Source organism: Rhinoderma darwinii, chromosome 3, assembly GCF_050947455.1.
Source record: "Rhinoderma darwinii isolate aRhiDar2 chromosome 3, aRhiDar2.hap1, whole genome shotgun sequence".
In the NCBI taxonomy this organism is placed as follows: Eukaryota; Metazoa; Chordata; class Amphibia; order Anura; family Rhinodermatidae; genus Rhinoderma; species Rhinoderma darwinii.
Genome location: NC_134689.1, coordinates 404,738,201 through 404,752,525, shown reverse-complemented (window position 1 = coordinate 404,752,525; position 14,325 = coordinate 404,738,201). Strand labels below are relative to the sequence as shown.

The 14,325-nt window shown below is 43.4% G+C and overlaps 1 long non-coding RNA gene across 2 annotated transcripts in view; it reads left to right on the top strand.

The window, feature by feature from the left end:
- Nucleotides 1–1,536: 1,536 nt before the first annotated feature.
- Nucleotides 1,537–14,325, top strand: part of LOC142748407 (uncharacterized) — a 175,633-nt gene continuing 162,844 nt past the window's right edge. For both annotated transcript variants that reach the window (XR_012882252.1, XR_012882251.1), the window contains exon 1: nucleotides 1,537–1,624. This is a non-coding gene — a long non-coding RNA (uncharacterized LOC142748407). The remainder of the gene's footprint in view (nucleotides 1,625–14,325) is intronic.

Below are 14,325 nucleotides of genomic sequence, written 5' to 3'. Positions count from 1 at the left end.
AAGTCTATCATGTGTGATACTGTCTGCTGGGACCATGTATCTAAGCCTATCATGTGTGATACTGTCTGCTGGGACCATGTAGCTAAGTCTATCATGTGTGATACTGTCTGCTGGGTCCATGTATCTAAGCCTATCATGTTTTATACTGCCTGCTGGGACCGGGTATCTAAGTCTATCATGTGTGATTCTGTCTACTGGGTCCATGTATCTAAGCCTATCATGTGTGATACTGTCTGCTGAGACAAGGTAGGTGTGTGAGACTTCCTACAGGGGTCTGCATTGCACTGTCTGCAAGGGGGGTGTATGGCAGGGGGACTGTGTGTGGATCCATACAGGGGGGTTGTGACACTATATACAGGGGGCATTGTGTGGGGCACGCTCTACAGGTGTCTTTGATTAGAGCCCCGAGACATAACTTTGCTTGGGGCCCCAGAAATGCCAAATTTGCCCCTGAGGGTTAGTACAAGGATACTTACTGCTGGGGCGCGGTTTCTACGGCTACATTCATACGAGCGTGACAGATTTACGTGTGTAAAAAATGTGTGTAAATCTGGTCGCATTCGTTGCGTTTTGCATCAGTGTGCTTCGCGTCTGACGTGTTTTTCACGCACTCGCAAGCACATTTTTTTTCAGTGTAATTGATGCGTGAAACATGGACAGCACACGGATGTGGTCCGTGTGCTGTTCGTGGTTTTCACGCACCCATTGACTTCAATGGGCGTTTGTGTCAAAGGAATCGGTGGACACACAGGTCCCGCCTTCTATAGTGCTGCCACGGGTCACGGAGACGCCACTCTCTACCACCTGGCTTATCCCGATGTCTTTATTTACCTATGTCAACGGGTTGCACCAGACTCCTTTGTGGAGGACGCCCTCCTAACCCTGCTACACTTACGCGGCTCGTTGCGGAGGCACCGCTACCTTTCGCGCACGGACACCCTCGGTGGTACTCTGGCAATAGTCCGAGTAACTTAGGCACAATTATTTAAGGGGGTATTGTAAGGTAAGTAGATAGTCCAAAGTCCAGGCAAATCAGTCCATTGAATAAGATGATTACCGCCCCTTTAAGACCGCTTTGCACTGGCTATAACATAAGCATACCTTGCTTGTAACTTGTATATTTATAACCAGGAAATATTACTTCAAAGATGTCTGTTCACTCAAATTACCACCAGGAGAGGAGGGACGACCAGACTTCCCTTGATAATTATATTCTGGATATAATTTATTCAGTCACTATTCAGACCTCATTCTCAGGTCCCTCTGACTTGATGACACTTTGTGGTGTTAGATTCCCGGACACTCGGCCGGACACTCTCATGTTCAGCTTCTTTCTACCTATTGTCACTCTAACTCCCTCCACTGTCATTACCTCACACTTTCCCGCCTTTTTCTAACTCCACCCCTTCTATCTCTCTCTAACCTCTTTCTATCCAGATGCCGCACCAATCACCTTGACCAGTGCGGTCACCTGATCTGTGCACTAATACAGGGCTCAATAGGAACCCTCCCTGTGACTCCTTGGTTGCTAGGGAAACCCAGCCTCACCCCCGCCCACTGGGAAGACATAGCGAAACAGGAGGATACAAACAAACAAGACGGACACCGGGACACACACAAGAGGGTGAGAGAGCAAAACACGCAACCATTTACATTACCTGGTGGGTGACCAGGAAACACCCCACATGTATCTAAGCCTATCATGTGTGATACTGTCTGCCGGGGCCATGTATCTAAGCCTATCACGTATGATATTGTCTGCCGGGGCCATGTATCTAAGCCTATCACGTATGATATTGTCTGCTGGGGCCATGTATCTAAGCCTATCATGTGTGATACTGTCTGCTGGGGCCATGTATCTAAGCCTATCATGTATGATACTGTCTGCTGAGACAATGCATCCAAATCTATCCAGCGGTGCAGCTATAGGAGCCTTAGTCTTATAGATATGCTATCCCCGATATGTATGTAAAATGCATTTTTGGGGCGGGGGGGGTGGGGTAAATACATGTCTCGGGGCTCGTGCCCCTGATCTTTTAACACCCTAACAACGCCCCTGCGAGCAACGTTCCCGCAGCATAAATTGACATGCTGCAAATTTTTAAAAAAACGCACCGCAGGTCAATTTCTGAACGTTTTCGCTGCAGATTTTTTTAATGCAGTGTGTGCATTAGTATTTTGCGCGCAGAATTCCGTTACGGAAATTCTGCATGGTTTACTCTACTTCGGAAGCCGGCCTAAAACCTTTCAACTTCAATGTCGTAAACAGTATACAGCAAATATCAGCTCTACAATATTATCAAGTAATAATAAACTGAAAATTGTCCATGTGTACAATGGCCGATCAACATTAACCCCTTCCCGCCGCAGCCCTTTTTCAGATTTTCATTTTCGTTGTTTCCTCCCCACATTGCAGAAGCCATAATAACGTATTTTCCATCGATATAGTCCTATGAGGGCTTGATTTTTGCGGGACGAGTTGTAGTTTTTCGTAGCACCATTTATTGTGCATATAATGTACTAGGAAACAGGAAAAAAATTATTTGTGCTGTAGAAAATGAAAAAAAAACAGCGATTCCTCCATGGTTTTTCACCCGCCGTTTTTACGGAATTCACTATTCAATTAAAATACCATGTTAACTTTATTCTGCGGGTCAATACGATTACAGCGATACCAAATATATATAGTTTTGTTTTATATTTTACTACTTTTACAAGTAAAAACCGAAGTGTAAAAAAGAACATTTATTTTGCGTTGCCAAATTCCGAGAGCCATAAATTTTTTATTTTTCCGTCGATTACGTGGTGTGAGGGCTTATTTTTTTCGGGATAAGCTGTAGTTTTTAATAATATCATTTTTGTGTAAATGCGACGGTTTGATCACTTTTTATTTCAGTTTTTGTGGGAGATGAGGTGACCAAAAAATAGACATTCTGGCGTTTACAATTTTTTTTTACGGCGTTCACCGTGCGGGTTAAATAATTATATATTGTAATAGTTTAGACTTTTACGGACGCGGCGATACCAATTATGTTTATTTAGTTTTTTAATATGCTCTAGGGGGAAAATGGGAAAAGGGGGGTTTTTTGAACTTTTAATTTAAATATTTTTTTTTTACACAAAAAAAAACTTTATTTAACTAATTTTTACTTTTTTTATTAGTCCCCCTAGGGGACTTCAACCAGTGATCGTTAGATCGCTTGCTTGATATACTGCAATACTAATCTATTGCAGTATATCGTGGTTCTGATAGGCACCTATTAAGCCCTGCCGGAGGCAGTGCTTAATAGGTGCACAAAGATGGCGGACCCTTGGGGACTTCATTAGGCCCCCCCGGCAATCATAGCAACCATCGTCCCCCCGCGATAGCATTGCGGGGTGCACGATGAGCTGTTAGAGGGGGTCGCCCCCCTGCTTCTAATGATTTAAATGCTGCGGACCGCGGCATTTAACAAGTTCAACGAGCTGGATCGCACTCGAGCGAGATGGCGCTAGTTACTCTGAAGTGTCGGCTGTAACATACAGCCAACACCGGCATCGTATGGAGCGAGCTCACTGCGTGAGCCGGCTCCATACTTACCCTAACCGACTTTGGCGTATGGATACGTCAAATGTCGGGAAGGGGTTAAAGGGGTATTCCAGTGTCAATGATCATGTCTCTATAAATTCAATATTAAAAGTTATAAAAATTGCCCATTACATGTTCTCACCGTTTTTACAACCTTTATGAGAAAAATAAACATTATAGGCTTCGTTCACATCGGAGCTTTCTGTCAGGGGAACCCATGAAGGAATCCAAACTGAAACAAATGGAAACCATAGGTTTCCGTTTCAATCACCATTGATTTCAATGGTAACGGAAACGGTGCAAATGGTTTCCGTTTGTCCCCGTGGTTTAAGGGTCCCGTCGTTTTGATGGAATGAATAGCGCAGTCGACTACGGTATTGATCCCGTCAAAACGGCCGAATCCGTGACGAACGGAAACCATTTGCACCAAATCCGTCACCATTGAACCTACGGTTTCCATTTGTTTCATTTAGGATTCCGTTCATGGGTCCCCGAGACAGAATGGTCCAACTTAACCCATGAACAGAGTCCCGACGCAGGTGTGAACGACGTCTTAGATGTGAACCTTATTGTTTTTTTGTATCTTTTTTTTACAACGTCGTGTATGAGCCAGCGGTGGTTGGGCATGCGCAATATTTTACAATGCGGCTCCATTCACTGCTATCTATTGACGGGATTACGTATCGTCCCACACATGTACGGTCTGCAAATTCAATCAGCTTCAGCCTAGCAATGCAGAAGACTCTACGGAGAAATTATGGAAATCGTAGTAGTCAGACAAGCTCTGCGGGTCACGTGGCCACTACCGAGAGGACACACCACAAAATAGTGCCAGAGAAATGAACAGTGGAGGACCCCAAGGGCTGGAAATTTGGGAAAAAAGAACCATTGACACCACCTTTTTTTTTTTTCTTATGAACACAAATATTGGGGAGATTGAAAATTCCCAGCACCATCGGCATACCCCTTAAAAAAAATATTAACTTGAAATATCATTGTGTATATATCTTTTATTATTCCGCAAATAGAAGTCGGGATCGTGTTAGAACAGGAGATGTCAGCCCCGGAGAATTTACCCAATTTTTCCAATTGTTTATTCAAATAAGAGATAATGGACCTTTTTTTGATACAATAATACCAAGTCTAAGACTCCAATCAACTCCTCCACAGAAGGTGAAGTACGATGTAACCATTGCCCGGCTATTACTTTATGGGCTTGGTATAGTATTTTGGCCATAGTTTACTTCTTCATATCATCAACCGGGATATCGCCAACATAACCCAGAAAACCAGTAAGCAAAATAGTAGCAACTCTGATGCCATACACCATATTTAATAAATCATACACCCGTTCCACAAGGAGGAAAGGACTGGGCAAGTCCATATCATGCGTTTGAGATCCGCTTCTAGTTCTGGGCACCGAGGGCATTTAGCATCTCTTTTTTAAAGCTGGCCGTACGCATTAGATGTAAGCCTTCTGAACCTGAAGATTTCGGTGGGACTGGCCGACCAGCTAATGTATATGGCGACATCCTGACTCTCCCCTGACGGCAGATGTTGGGGAGAGTAAGGACGGACATGTTAGTTTCCCACATGCCCGATCCTTTTGTCTTTTGTTTGCAACGAGATAAGCTGCTGCCAGAGGAGTCTGGCAGAAACTTTCTCCATTTCCCCTAAAAACAATTAATAGAAGTTAATCAATTAATTATATGTACCCGAAAATGGAGCCATTGAAAAATAAAACTCCTCTGGCAAAGAACAAGCCCTAATTCAACTATGTCGACCGAAAAAAAAAAAAGTTATGGCTCTTTGAATGCGACAATGAAAAGAATAAAAAAATTGCTTGGTCATTAAAGGCCTAAAAAAGGACTGGTCACGTAGGGGTTAAGCACATGTCTAATGTTAGCCATCATGTTGCAATAAAACTAGTGTAGAATAATGTCTAACTTTGTGGGACAGGTACCATCGCCAATCTTTTTGGAAAAGAGAATAGGAGATTATATATCTCCCCATTGGCACAGCAAGGAAAAACAGGATCCACATACTCACAGTCAGTGGCAGCCATATTAAACTTTACGGTTCGACATATTTGGAACTTGCCATGCAACAGCCGATCATGACGAACCACAAGGTCCAACATGCTGCAGTCATCTTGCGCTTCCCATGTGATCCTAGGGTTAGCGTTGTATGTCCTGAAGAATTTGAACCTTGTACCCATCCAGCCTTCTTAGAGAATCCCTTGAAGAATCAAATAACGTTTTGCTGGATAGATTATTGACAATGAAAAGTGTCTTTTCCCCAAAAAATTTAACAGCCGTTTTTCCAAGTATACGTCTGGATCAGACCCTCCAACCTTTTCCAAAACTCTGACCAGTTGTATATTATTAGGGCCGGGTTTATTTTTGAGGTCATCTTCTTCTGCAGTCACATCTTGGGTATTTTGCGGTTATCTCATTCCCTCATCTTCCACCTCACTAAGTCTTAGCTCAACCACAGTGAATTGTTTGGATACCTTTTGAAGATCATGGCGAATTATAAATACGTTCTCTTTAATACCGCTAAGTTGCATGACTACACAGATTAATAGCGCGAACACATCTACTATGGTTGGTCCTGACTTTGGAGACACCACACCACTTGCCTGTGAGGAATCTTTATCTGGGCGCTTAGTTGCGTGATAGGCGACTTGCCATTGGGCAGCTCCTTATCCACCGCCATATTCAATAAGGCCGGGCCCTCTACATCAATGGACTCTGATGAATTAGCCCTAGGCAGTACTGTCAAAGTACTGGGAGTGTGCGCAAATAATTCTAGCCTGGCAACCACTTCACACTGATGGGCTGTTGATGAGACCTCCCATTCTGGAGACTCGGCACCATGTTGGGTCTCCAACCACGCTTCTTCTCTCACCAGTTTTGTGCTGCGTCCCTTTGCTATCATCTTGGAGCTTTGCCAGGTACCAGGGCGCCTTAGTTTGTATATTTTTTCCCTTGTAGCAGTGATCTCACATTCTTCTGCTGTTTGGACACTTAGCTTGCACTTTTGGTGTAAATTTAGATCCAGACATAAATTTGTGGGCCAAAAGGGCACATTGTTTTTACCGTTTACTTTGGTGTTGTTTTTGACTGATCCACTTGACTACAAGACTTCTGTTGCAGCCACTCAATTCACTATATTTTACTGCCTCAGATCCATCCCCGTTACCCACAAAACGCCACACAGTTACGTCCTGGGGCCAGCGTAGAACCTAAAGTCAAATCGAAATTGTAGTAAAGACGGGTCCTATAGGTCAAATGTGCAATTTGGTTTAACTCTTTCTTTGCGTATCACAGGAACCAGGTACCTTACACACAAGACCTATTAGTGTTTATAGAAGCAGAAGAGAGGATCCCCCATTAGCTTACAAAGAGCAGTTCTTGGTCTGATGGATCACATTGCAGTTAAATCTAGTCCTGCAGGTATCACCATCTTGGCCAACATACACTGATCTTCTCTGTAGGCCATGACCATCTCAGCCAAAGGAGTGTCCAAAGGTCAGACACACGGCTCACATAGATATGGACTGTGCCCACCAACAAGCTGTCCTGTCTGACTCCTGTAATAAAACTTCCAGGGTTCCGGGAACATAGCGTGTACATGCCAACCTTTATTATGACCGAATAGGAGTTTGCTGTAGACATGAAACAAAAAGCAATCTACAGATAAAGTGATAAATATTGTGTATTGCAGAAAAATAAAGTCCTCACTTTATACTGAATGTTTAGGCTTCTCTCCTGCAAATTAATATTTTGTTGATTGACCAACATTATTCTTTGCTGGGACTTGACAACGTAAGTAGGTATAAGCTTGTTTAGGTGATTAAAACCTTAACCCCTTTCCACCTCATCAGGCGAGATGGGGTCGGTCGGGGGACACCCATTCTCTACATAGGTATGGATCCCAGAAGGTCCATGTTGATGTTCAGGGGCCCTTATGTGAGTGGTACTATTTTTGGGGGCACTGCGTGACTAGCACCATTATTTAGGGGACACTATGTGATTGGCACTGCTATTTTGAGAACACTATATCACTGACACTATTATTTGGAGGGCACTATGTGATTGCCACTATTATTTTGGGAGTACTATGTGACTGACACCATTATTCCGGATACCCTGTGTGACTAGCACTAATATTTTGGGAATACTATGTGATTGTCACTATTATTTTGGGGACACTGTGACTGGCACTATTATTTTGAGCACGCTAAGAGACTAGCACCATAAATTTGTACACACAGTGGGAATGGCACTATTATTTTAGGGGCACTATGTGATATGTTACTAGGGGATATCTTATTTTGAGGATAGTATGTGTCTGGCACTGTTATTTTGTGGGCACTATTATTTTAGGGGCACTGTGACTTTCACTATTATTTTGAGGACACTGTGACATTCACTATTACTTTGAGGGCACTATTATTATAGTGACACCATGTGACTGGCACTATGATTATGAGGACACTATGTCACTACCACTATTATTTTGTGAACACTATGCAACTGGCACCATAATTTTGGGTACACAGTGTGACTGGCACTATTATTTTGTGGATACTATTATTTTGGGTGCCACTATTATTTTAAGGCACTGTAACAGCCATAACTATTTTGGGGGTACTATGTTATTGGCACCATTTTTTGGGGGGCATTATGTGACTTGTATAATTATTTTGCGTATACTGAGGGGGCAGCTATAGGGGCATTATACTATGTGGGGGCCATTAAGGGGTCGTTATACTGTGTTGGGGCCCACTCAGATTTGTTTCGCCCCCTGTGCTAAACCCCTAGCTACGCCTCTGAGATAGGTAATACGTGTACGATTGCAGTGGGACCCTCACTGCTTGGGACCCCAAAGATCGCTAGATCACTAGCACAGTGATCAGCTATTTCCGTCAGACCCACGAACCTTGAAGGTCCTATGGGTGGAGACGCCCTTTACATTTTTGGAGCGACTTTTTCTGCTTGATTACAATAGAAATCTCTGCTCTTTAGGTCTGACGTGAGACGTTTACGACGTGAGACGTTTATGGCCCTGTAAAAATCTCCTCTGTTGACATTTTTATAATGTGATTATTGGTCCTGTGTATGTTTTATTTTATGATATTTAGTTTGTCATCAGGTAAACGTCAATTATCTGTTATATATTTAGCGCTCCACTTATACTGTTCTCAGACATTCACAACAGGTTGACCAAAGGTCGATACAAGTGGATATAAGGATTGATGCAGCAGAGCTGAGTTTGTTAGATGTTTAGGATCTTAGTTTGTCTTATGTAAATGATCTAAGTTAATCAGATGTAGTAGACCTAGGTTTGTAAAACGCAGAAAAGCTGAGTTTTCTGATGTACTGGAGCTGAGGATGTCATAGCAGTGCTGAGTTTGTCAGTTGTAGTAAAAATGAATTTTAGGGCATGAACACATAGGGCGGATAGGCTGCGTAAAAGTTCACAGCGTATCCGTCCTGGAAGCCGCAGGAAATTCCACATAAAAACCGCACCAAATTGTGGGCGGAAATACTGCAGCAATAATGGAAAAAAGTTTATACTTACCACCGACGCGTTATCATGGCGATACGTCCCTCTCTTCTGAGCCCAGCTCGGTCTCCTAGGATGACGCTGTAGTCCATGTGACCACTGCAGACTTTGATTGGCTGCAGCTGTCACATGGGATCAAATGTCATACCAGAAGGCCGTTCTGTGCTCAGAACAGAGAATCGTGTCCATAGGACAACGGCCGGGGGTAAGTATAAGCTTTTTTTATTCATTTAACGCAAAAAAAAAAAAAAACACACTGCAAAAAAAACCACATAGATCTTTGTTTTTGCGTGATTTACCTCCCACTGAATTCAATGGGAAAAACGCGCAACAGAAGAGCAGTGATCCCGCAGCATTAATTGACATACTGCGGCCTAAGAAACCGCACCGCAGGTCAATTTTGGAACGTTTTTTCGTCAGATTTTTTGGATGAGGATTGTTCAAATCACACCCACTCTGCTGCTACTGTACTACTCTGCGGATTATCCACAATGAAATGCGTTGTGGAAAATCCGCAGTGTGTGTGCCCAGTGTGATCCTACCCTTGGGCCTACTTCATGCACAGAATTTTGCCGGCTTAAAAAAATGCTAATATTATTAAATTGTAATGTGCGATTTTTTTTCATTTTTGATGGGGGTTTTCATTTGGTGTCATTTTGTACATTTTTTTTTCTATAATTTTTTAAGCCTATGGGGAAAACGTATTCCAAAACTGAACTAGACTCACACAGCCGGGCTCAGATAGAGTAAAGGCAAGTTTGGATTTTTATGTCCGATGTAGCAGGGCTTGGTTTGTTACAGCAGTGTTGAGTTTGCTAATTGACATGTGTTATTTGTGGTTTTACATAAGACTACCGGCCAAACTACTGCATTATAATAACTTGGTGGCTATCACAGAACACAAACAATGAAGCCAAATAGAGTTATACAGTATTTCTCCCACAATTAACCTCCCCCCCAACTAGACACTGCAGGAGACCGATGTCAACACATATAAACCGATGATAACAAAGCAACAGGTGAATTATAAAAATTGTGTGGTATCTTCAATGGAGGCAGGCAGGGCCGGTGGGATGGCGACCTGTGCGGGATTCTCTATTGCTGCCCTCCACAAACCAAAAATGAACCACATATATAGACACACACATACTGGAACATACATACTGTACATACATAGAGACAGATATTTAGACATACAAGCAAATATACATACATAAAAAAAATATATATATATATACACACTAGTTAATTTAAAAGTTAATTTATTTCAGTAATTCAATTTAAAAAGTGAAATTCATATATTATATAGATTCATTACACACAGAGCGATCTATTTCCAGCATTTGTTATTTTAACCCCTTCAGGACGCAGCCCTTGTTTTTTTCTCCCCACCTTTCAAAAGCTATATTTTTTTATTTTTCCGTCTATGTCGCCATACAAGGGCTTGTTTTTTTTCCAGGACAAGTTGTCATTTTTCATGGCACCATTTATTGTACCGCATAATGTACTGGGAGGCTGAAAAACATATATTTGTGGGGTGAAATGGGCATAAAACAGCGATTATGTCATCTTTCGGGTGGTTTTGTTTATACGGCGTCCATCAGGCGGTAAAAACTAAATATACACCTCATTCTACAGGTTGATACGATTACGGCGATGCCAAATTTATGTTTTGTTTTATGTCTTACAACTTTTAAAAAAATAAAACCATTTGCTAAATTTAAAAAAACTTTTGTGTCGCCGTATTCCGAGAGCCAGAACTTCTTAATTTTCCATAAATTTAGCAATGTGAGGACTTACGTTTTGCGGGGCGAGATGTGGTTTTCACCGATACCATTTTGGGGAATATGCGACTTTTTGCTCATTTTCTATTAACTTTTTTTGGAGCGCTAGGGTGACCAAAAAACAGCAATTTGCGTGTTTTATAAATATATTTTTTACAGCATTAACCGAGCGGGTTAAATAACGCCATATTGTGATAGTTCAGACTTTTACGGACGCGGCGATACCAGTTAAGGGGGGTTTTCTGAACATTTAATACTTTATTGTTTTTGGAACATAACAAAAATCTTTATTTAACTGTTTTTTACTTTTTTTTATTAGTCCCCCTAGGTGACTTGAAGCAGAAATCGTTGGATCCTTTGCATGATATACTGCAATACTAATGTATTGCAGTATATCATGATCGGGGGCGTGATCGCGTGTTTGAGGGGGCGCCCCCCTGATTCTAACACTTTAAATGCCGCGGTTGAGATTGATCGCAGCATTTAAAGGTGTTAAACGGGCGGAATGAAAGTGAACTTTGATTCCGCTTATTGCAGGGAAGTTTCGGCTGCGTGTAACAGCAGTCACCTGCTGTGTATGGAGCGAGCTCAGCCCGTGACCTACAGTTACGTGATTTTGCGTGAAGGGGTTTAATGTTGATGATTATGGCTAAGAATTAATGAAAACTCCAAATTTAGTGTCTCAGAAAATTTGAATATTCTGTAAATGTTGCAGATTGTCGTCTCATGGTGTGACACTCTAATCAGCGAATGAACACAAAAGACCTGCAAAGGTTTCCTAAGCCTTCAAAGGGACTGGTCTGCTGCTCAGTGTCCAAAGTCCTGTTTTCAGATGAAAGTACATTTTGCATTTTATTTGGAAATCTCGGTCCCCGAGTCTGGAGGAAGAGTGGAGAGGCATCAATCCAAGTGTCTTGCGGTCCGGTGTGAAGTTTCCACAGTCAGTGATGGTTTGGGGGCCGTGTCATCTGCTGGTGTTGGTCCACGGTGTTATATCAAGTCCAGAGTCAGCGCAGCGTCTACCAGGACATTTTCCAGCACTTTATGCTTTCCTCTGCTGACAGGCTTTATGGAGATGCTGATTTCATGTTCCAGCAGGACTTGGCACCTGCCCACACTGCCAAAAGTACCAATACCTGGTGTAATAACCACAGTATCACTGCGCTTGATTGGCCAGCAAACTCACCTGACCTAAACCCCATAGAGAATCTATAGGTTATTGTCAAGAGGAAGATAAGAGACCCCAGACCCAACAATGCAGACGAGCTGAAGGCCGATATCAAAGCAACCTGGGCCTCCATAACACCTCAGCAGTGCCACAGGCTGATCGCCTCCATGCCACACCACATTGATAACACCTCAGCAGTGCCACAGGCTGATCACCTCCATGCCACGCCACATTGATAACACCTCAGCAGTGCCACAGGCTGATCGCCTCCATGCAACACCACATTGATAACACCTCAGCAGTGCCACAGGCTGATGACCTCCATGCCACTCCGCATTGATAACACCTCAGCAGTGCCACAGGCTGATGACCTCCATGCCACTCCGCATTGATAACACCTCAGCAGTGCCACAGGCTGATCGACTCCATGCCACGCCGCATTGATAACAGCTCAGCAGTGCCACAGGCTGATCGCCTCCAGGCCACACTGCATTGATAACACCTATGCAGTGCCACAGGCTGATCACCTCCATGTCACGCCGCATTGATAACACCTCAGCAGTGCCACAGGCTGATCGCCTCCAGGCCACGCCGCATTGATAACAGCTCAGCAGTGCCACAGGCTGATCGCCTCCATGCCACACCACATTGATAACACCTCAGCAGTGCCACAGGCTGATCACCTCCATGCCACGCCACATTGATAACACCTCAGCAGTGCCACAGGCTGATCACCTCCATGCCACACCGCATTGATAACACCTCAGCAGTGCCCCAGGCTGATCACCTCCATGTCACTCCGCAATGATAACACCTCAGCAGTGCCACATGCTGATGACCTCCATGCCACTCCGCATTGATAACACCTCAGCAGTGCCACAGGCTGATCGCCTCCATGCCACTCCGCATTGATAACAGCTCAGCAGTGCCACAGGCTGATCACCTAATGCCACGCCACATTGAGAACACCTCAGCAGTGCCACAAGCTGATCGCCTCCATGCCACGCCGCATTGATCACACCTCAGCAGTGCCACAGGCTGATCGCCTCCATGCGACGCCGCATTGATAACACTTCAGCAGTGCCACAGCTGATCGCCTCCATGCCACGCCACATTGATGACACCTCAGCAGTGCCACAGGCTGATCACCTCCATGCCATGCAGCATTGATAACACCTCAGCAGTGCCACAGGCTGATCGCCTCCATGCCACGCCGCATTGATAACACCTCAGCAGTGCCACAGGCTGATCGCCTCCATGCCACTCCGCATTGATAACAGCTCAGCAGTGCCACAGGCTGATCACCTCTATGCCATGCCACATTGATAACAGCTCAGCAGTGCCACAGGCTGATCGCCTAATGCCACGCCGCATTGATCACACCTCAGCAGTGCCACAGGCTGATCGCCTCCATGCGACGCCGCATTGATAACACTTCAGCAGTGCCACAGGCTGATCGCCTCCATGCCACGCCACATTGATGACACCTCAGCAGTGCCACAGGCGGATCGCCTCCATGCTACGCCGCATTGATGCAGTAATTCCTGCAGGAGGACGAAGTATTGAGGGCAGATACTGGACATACTTTTCAGTAGGACAGCATTTCGGTATTAAAAATCATTTTTGAAATTGGGCTTATATAATATTCTAATTTTCTGAGACACAAAATTTTGGGTTTTGATTAACTGTTACCATAATCATCAACATTAAAAGAAAAAATGCTGGAAATAGATCCCTCTGTGTGTAATGAATCTATAGAATATATCAGTTTCACTTTTTGAATTGAATTACTGAGATAAATTGACTTTTTGATGATATTCTAATTCATTGAGAAGTACTAGTATATATATATATATATATATATATATATATATATATATATATATATACCGACACACAAACACGAGGCATGTACACACACTCATAGTGGGTCATATACAAATACATAAAAGTAAATATATTGACATACAGACCAATATACACCCACAAAGGCACATATATACACACAGTACAAATAGAGCAGCAGATGTTACCTGCAGTCCTGTGTAACACCACCGATAACACACAGTGATAACTCTTTGAGTACAGATAATGCAGTAGATATTACCTGCAGTCCTATGTAACACAACAGATAACACAGTGATAACTCTCTGAGTACATATAATGTAGTAGATGCTACCTGCAGTCCTATGTAACACCACAGATAACACAATTATAACTCTGATTACAGA